The sequence below is a fragment of the Anomalospiza imberbis genome, chromosome Z, assembly GCF_031753505.1.
Source record: "Anomalospiza imberbis isolate Cuckoo-Finch-1a 21T00152 chromosome Z, ASM3175350v1, whole genome shotgun sequence".
Lineage (NCBI taxonomy): Eukaryota > Metazoa > Chordata > Aves > Passeriformes > Viduidae > Anomalospiza > Anomalospiza imberbis.
In genome coordinates this window covers 9816894-9823413 of record NC_089721.1, presented here as the reverse complement: position 1 = coordinate 9823413, position 6520 = coordinate 9816894, and the positions used below count along the sequence as shown (strand labels likewise).

The following is a 6520-nucleotide window of genomic DNA, read 5'->3' as shown; positions in this document are numbered from 1 at the left end:
ACAGCTTCCAACACCATTTCAAAATACATTTTTTGAAAGACTGATTGCTTTGCATATATTTCCATGCAGACAGTAAGATCATCACATTATCATGCTCTTAATTTCTGATAAAATAATGTAACAATGTCACTTCAAACATTAACATATCCATAAATCTCTGACATTTCTCACTTGTCTTCAAAGGCATCATTCTCTTATCATCTCTGACATGCTGCAACTGAAAGTATATATGTCTTTTAAAACTTCCGTATTTTATGCCTAGAACTGATCAGGTTTGTTCATAGCCAAGCTGTATGAGTCAGGCTGTGCCATTCACACAGAGGGTGCAGTGGTTGAAGGAAAGAGTCTGGCCAAGGACTGAAACAGCCAGCTTGACCAGTCGCTGATGTGCAGGTGTTGTAGCTGCAGTAGAGCTGGGGAGGAGAAGAGAGGATACTGCTGCAATATAACTAGATATTTTTGTCAATCCAGAATGAGATGACAACTTGGTAAAGCAGTGGGGAGACCACAAGGCATGTCAGGAAATAGCAGGAGCTGGATGCTCTGCAGGGGACAGCAAGCTAGAGCCAAGGGTGACAGCAAGGCCATGAGGGAGGTGACACCAAAAGCACCATTCCTCGAGTCCATGGATGCTCAGACAGGGTGAGCCACAGCCCTTTTTCACTAGGGCTTGTAGTGATAAGACAAGAGGGAATGGCTTTAAATTGAAATCGAGTAGGCTTAGATTAGAACTTTGGGAGAAGTTCTTTACTCTGAGGGTTCTGAGGCACTGCTACAGGTTGCCCATAGAAGCTGTGGATGCCCCATCCCTGGAAGTGTTCAAGGCCAGGCTGGATGGGGCTCTGAGAAACATGGTCTAGTGGAAGATGTCCCTGCCCATGGCAGAGGGGCTGGAACAAAATGATCTTTATGGTGCCCTTCCAACCCAAAACATTCCATGACTTTGTGATTCTCAGACAAATCCACAGTGATGAAGAAGCGCAGAGGCCAAGCTGCGAAGGCAAGTCAGTGGTTTAGGGTGACTGGGAGCAAGGTGCAAGGCTGGATACTGGCATTTCCACAACACAGCTCAGAATGGCACCAATGGCCTGTGCTTTACTGGAGCTGATGGGCAAAGCAGAGGAGACCTCAACCAGGATTCCTACTTCTCTTCACAATTACTGTTTTCTCAGTATCCTGGGAAAGTGCCCCTTTTGTATCAAGTGAGTGCTGGCCAAGGAGCCTGGGCATCACAAATCCCTGGGTGTGCACAGGGCATGGGCAACAAGTGTGATTTGACACCTTACCAGCTTCTTCCTGGGATGGAAGGAACTGAGAGGTGTTGAGTGTATTCACATACATCTCTTTTGGTCATTAAAGACCTCATTAAAGCCCCTCTCCTGTTAGTAGGGGTTGAAACATTCACATGGAGGTGGCACTTAGTGTCCCCACCAGCAGATGCTTTGACAATTGTGAAATATAGCTCAGTTTAAGGGGAGATTAGGCTAGTACTTAGGAGAGAAGTCCATTGAGGGTTACTAAATGCACAGAAAACCCAAGCAGCTGAAGAAATTTCGCAAGCTGAAGAGAGAGGTTTGGGAGGATGGTCCAGGGAAGCATCCCATTTGCTTTTCCTGGCTTTGCTTCTCACTGTTTATCACAGCCACTGCTGGAGACAGGATACTGAGCTGGAGGAGACCTTGGTCTGACCCAGGACAGCTGCTTTGATGAACACACAAGTGACACTAAATGATCAATTTCATCCCTTTTAGACTAGGAGTGATTCAGACTCCCTGCATAGAGGAACCTGAGTGAAAGGCTTGGCCGAAACTCATCTTCCTTCATTCATCACTCAAAGACCATTCCCTCAGAATCCTGTGGCTATGTAGGATCAGACTTGGTCTTAATGTTGTTTCCGATCCTACTGCAAAAAGAAGACAATAAAAATAATTTGCGAAGTTCTTATCCCTTCAAGAATTACAGGTGAAAGTTGAAATATCTTATTTTCTCAAATAATTGCAAAACTGGACAAGTAATTTGACTCCTGCTGTAAATGATATGGTATTGTAAAAATTTCCTCTGAGGATACATGTAATGGTATTCTTCATAAAAACAATCCTTAGATATGTAAAAAACTTATCCTTTGTACAGACGAATGTTCTGGTTTGTTGCATAAGTCATCAGGTCAGATGAGAATTTTTTTGCAGATACATTTTTCTATGCTGTTACATTATCTCCTGTATATGACAGAGAAGTTCTAAACAGGCATGGCCCTGTGAATGATCTCAGAGTCCCTTTTGCTCTGCCTGAAAAGGCAGGTATCTGTGCCCAAATAAACAATCTTCATTAGGGAAAAGCTAAACAAAACACTAAAAAATTCAAAATCTGTCTACAAGTGGCCCAGCACAGCATGCCCCAGCTGGAGCTGTCTGCACCCGGTTGGCCAGAAGACATCAGAAGGTGCCTGCAAAACAGCTGGAAAAAAGCAATAGCACAAGCAGGCTCTCACAGCCACACACAGGCAAGGGAAAAAAGTTAGGGGAAATATAAGTTTTAAGAGAATGTTCAAAGCTTGGCCCAACTTCCATTTAATTGTAACTGAAAGTCATTATTGCAGGACAGCACAAGATGGCCTCGAATTTTATTTTCCCCTAGGATGGCTCTGTGAGTTTTTGAGCACTACAACAAAACGTAAACCCAAAAATATTCACTGTGTTTGGGTTCTCTTTCAAAAACCAGGATTTAGAACTTAGATTAAGGTTTCTAAGCAAGTAGTGTAACCCCAGGTATCAGATAATTAAGCAATACATTTAGTTTTGTTTCATTGGTAATTCATCTATATACAGGAGTGCGCAAACATATGCAAAGTAGCAGTGAACTTCATTTTTTTCGCCCACATCACACGGATTCTGTGATTATTTTAACAGGAGCATTTGTTTTTCCTTATTCCCATTGTTTAATTGGAACAAAAACAACCTGCAGTCCCACTCGCAAACAGCATAAATCTCCCAGTTCAGTAATCTGTTCAGATGAATTGTGTTCAAGCTCTGGGGCAGTATGAGAACTCAGGCAGTCCAGGAAGTGTTTATGGAGATAAGAGATTTGCAGAGAGAGGAGGGGTGGGGGGTGAAGAGAGTGATTCCTGTGGGATTTTGGTTGCTCTGGGGCTCAGGGGCTGCAAAGAGGGCTACAGGACCACACAGCTTTGGTCCCCTCGGAGGGGCTTTGTCCCGCTTTGAAGTACCATAGAGATGCACTGAGTGCCAGACTGGAAAGGTTTGGTCCCATGTGCGTGTCCAAATTCAGGCCTGAGGGGCTCCTGGCAAAGTCCTTCACCTGCAGGACTGGAGTGACATCACATCAGGACTGACAAACAGGCACTTGGGGAGACGTGAGCACCTTCCACGTTTCCCGGAAAGCTTGTGATGGGAGAGTTAAAGAAACAGAGAGTGCATTGCGTGGCTAACAAACAAAGGCCAAAGTAAACAAAAAGCAATAACTTATCCCTCAGAAGTCATTGATTTCCCCTATTCTCACACTAGAGTGCTGCAGCGTCAGGAATCTGTGTCCACAGCCAGCACCAGGAAATCCTGACTCCCGCGGTCTAAAGCTCAACGGGATCATTAACTCCGGCAGATCAGCACACAGCTGGGAATGAGACATGCGGGAGCCTCATGTGGGCAGAAAGGGCCCTAGAAAAATGGTAGTGAATGGAAAAGGGCGTCAGGCTGTGTCCTCTGCTGCTTTCACACTGGGAGAGTCAGGCACGGCTTCAGAGGGCAGTGAGAAATGTGAAACAAGATGTCAAGGTGCTGAGAGTTTGAGTTCTGGAACATGGATTTTATGCAGTTATACACAGCAGGGAAAAGAGGGCTCTTTCTAAATTGCAAAAATAATCAAGGAAAATATAATATTAAATGCTTATTAACTAATTAAAGGCGTATACAACCAGTTTCCAAATTAATTTGCTCTGGAGAGCTTGGAAACTCTTGGAAGTTGTTGAATCCAATGTCAGAAGAGCACAGGAATACAGTGGCAGGGTCTGCCTTCCTATTTGCACACGGTGAGCAAGTAATTTAATTTAATGCAAATAATACAGGAAGTTTCCTGAGACCAGCCAGAGGACACATTGTGATCCTGGAAAGGAAGGTGTTGAAGAGGCACGAAAATTGAATAAATTACTGATTTCATGGTCCCTGTAAAAGTTGTTGAGAACTGGGTAAACAAACTCATTTTCCCAGTAGCATTAATGTAGTGGGAAATGAAAAGATTAATTTGATTTAACTTGTGACAGAATGCTTACAAACCGTGCTAAGGGCTTATGCCTTGCAGATGGGGTGTTTTTAAAAGCATATCCCTTCTAGCTGTGTTGCCTTAGCTGTTCAAAGCTGAAAATTTCTAAAGACATTTCAGGGAATCTGGTTTAAATGCCTGCCTGGAGACATGCAGCTGTCACACAAGTAAGTAAGTCTGCCTGAAGCCTTTCAACAATGAAGGCAGAAGTCAATGTTCCTTAAATTATTTAGATTAACAGAGAGGATGTGGAGATTAAGTAAGAGTACTAATGGGCAGTACAGAACCACTAGGATGTCCTGGCTTCTTGATTTGTGTAACTAAACAGGACAAATGTGAAAGCAAGGTTTCCAGGTTTGCTGTTTGGACTTGGCAAATCTCTGCTCAGATACAAAAATATGTGAAAGCCTCTACAATATTTTGGAACAAGCAACTATCAAACATAGTTCAGAAGAGATAATTGAGGGATAATAATGCTGGAAGCAAAAATTCACAGCAGGAAATACATGTTTAAAATGCAGGTGCTGTATCTGATTGACCAGGGACATAAGATTGAGTTATTACAGATGAAGTCCTTACTCAATGTACAGCTGCAGACATGAGCTGCATTTGAGGTGATAGCAAACACACTGCACTTTCAAATTTAAAGAGACAGGTTTTTAATTGATCAATTTAAGATACACCTTTTCCCATTTTACATGCTTTTCCAGTGCTGTCTCACAATTGTTGGCTCCTTCATGTATACAGCCAAAATGGAATTGCTAGGTGTCAAGGACACCCTCAGAAGGTTCACTGCCATCATCTCCTGGCTTCCTTTGGATCCCCCTGTGGCTTTGACATAACAACTTACAGAGCCATCTAGACACAGGCAGGTATGATTTTACATGATGAGATAGAAAGGATGATATGAAGCTCTTACTTGGACAGTTCATAGTAGACCCTCATCTCCTCTAAAGCAGCTGCCTGGACACAGGCAAATGCATATGGATCTTTTAATCACACATCTATGTTCTGCACATGGCCCAGCAGCAAGGCAGAGTGCTGGTGGTTTTACTCTGCCACTAAATTGACCCAGGCTTCACCTTGCTTTGTCAAGGAACCAGATGTACTGGGGACTAGCAGATATGATGTCACCTGCTGCTCCCCTCTGTTAGTTGTGTGCAACAGGGCACACAAACCCTGCCCTTATCTTTACCCATTTCTTCTATTCTAATTAAATTCAAGCTGGCGTCTTATCTCCACAGCCTCTCAAGTAAGTCCTGACAAAACCAGGAGTCAGTCCCTCAGATGAATTGCAGATACCTCTACTTTCCTGATCCCCTCAGGTCGCTGTCTGGGAGGTCTCCAGCTCAGCATATAGAGAGTTACAAGAAACACATGCCTAAGGTTCTATAGCCCGTGGCCTGCTGTGGCACAGCTGCCAACTTCCCACTGCTGGTCCTGTGATACTTTATCCTATGTCCACTTTAGAGCTATTGGGATTCTTTTGGAGATTTTTGCTCTGTTCAAAGAGCAGCCACCCTAGCTGTGCTTCCTTGCCACACCTGCAGAACAGGAAATGGCCCAGTATCTCACAGAAGAAAGGGCAGAGGCCACTGTTCATGCAGTGCATAGAGAGGATGAAGAGGACCAACCCCGCAGCTCTTCATCAGTGCTCTGAGTAAAACCAGAGCCTGGTGGCGGGGCCCAGCAGAACAACCTATGTCATTTTTGTGTGGAAGAGCTTTCAGCCTGACTATCCCATCAGCAATGGCTTGCTCCTACCCCATCACCCAGCAAACTGCTGTGTTCATTGGCATGCTCCCCTGTTTATTTAGGTGTGACAGGTTTCCATTGTTATTTGGATCAAACCTGCCTCAATATGTTCATTCCAAGCACTGCTTGTGTGCTGTTTTGTTGACATCTCCTAGGCATGCAGGGCACCAAGGAGATTAATAACATTCATCCAAGTGTTTTTGCAGAGGTCAGTGCATGAAAGAAATACTGGTTCTGACCTTGCAGACTTGAGATACAGATAAGAGGCATTCGGAATATGAACGGACTTAAGTCTTGTTGCAGCAGAGGGAGAATGTTACCATCCACAGGATTTCAAGTTGGTTTTTTTATTGTTGTTGGTTGGTTTTGTTTTCGGGTTTTTTTGTTTGTTTTTGTTTTTGTTTTTGTTTTTGTGGGGTTTTTTTGTTTGTTTGGTTTGGTTTGTTTTTTTGTTTGGGTTTTTTTGTTTGTTTTGTTTTGGTTTGGTTTTGTT

The 6520-nt window shown here is 43.6% G+C and overlaps 1 long non-coding RNA gene across 1 annotated transcript; it reads right to left on the bottom strand.

The window, feature by feature from the left end:
• Positions 1–1732: 1732 nt before the first annotated feature.
• LOC137464701 (uncharacterized) lies at positions 1733–5766 on the bottom strand. The gene is made up of 2 exons (XR_010994369.1): positions 5575–5766; positions 1733–1903 (listed from the first exon to the last, which is right to left on the bottom strand). It is a non-coding gene; the product is annotated as an uncharacterized lncRNA (long non-coding RNA).
• Positions 5767–6520: the final 754 nt, after the last annotated feature.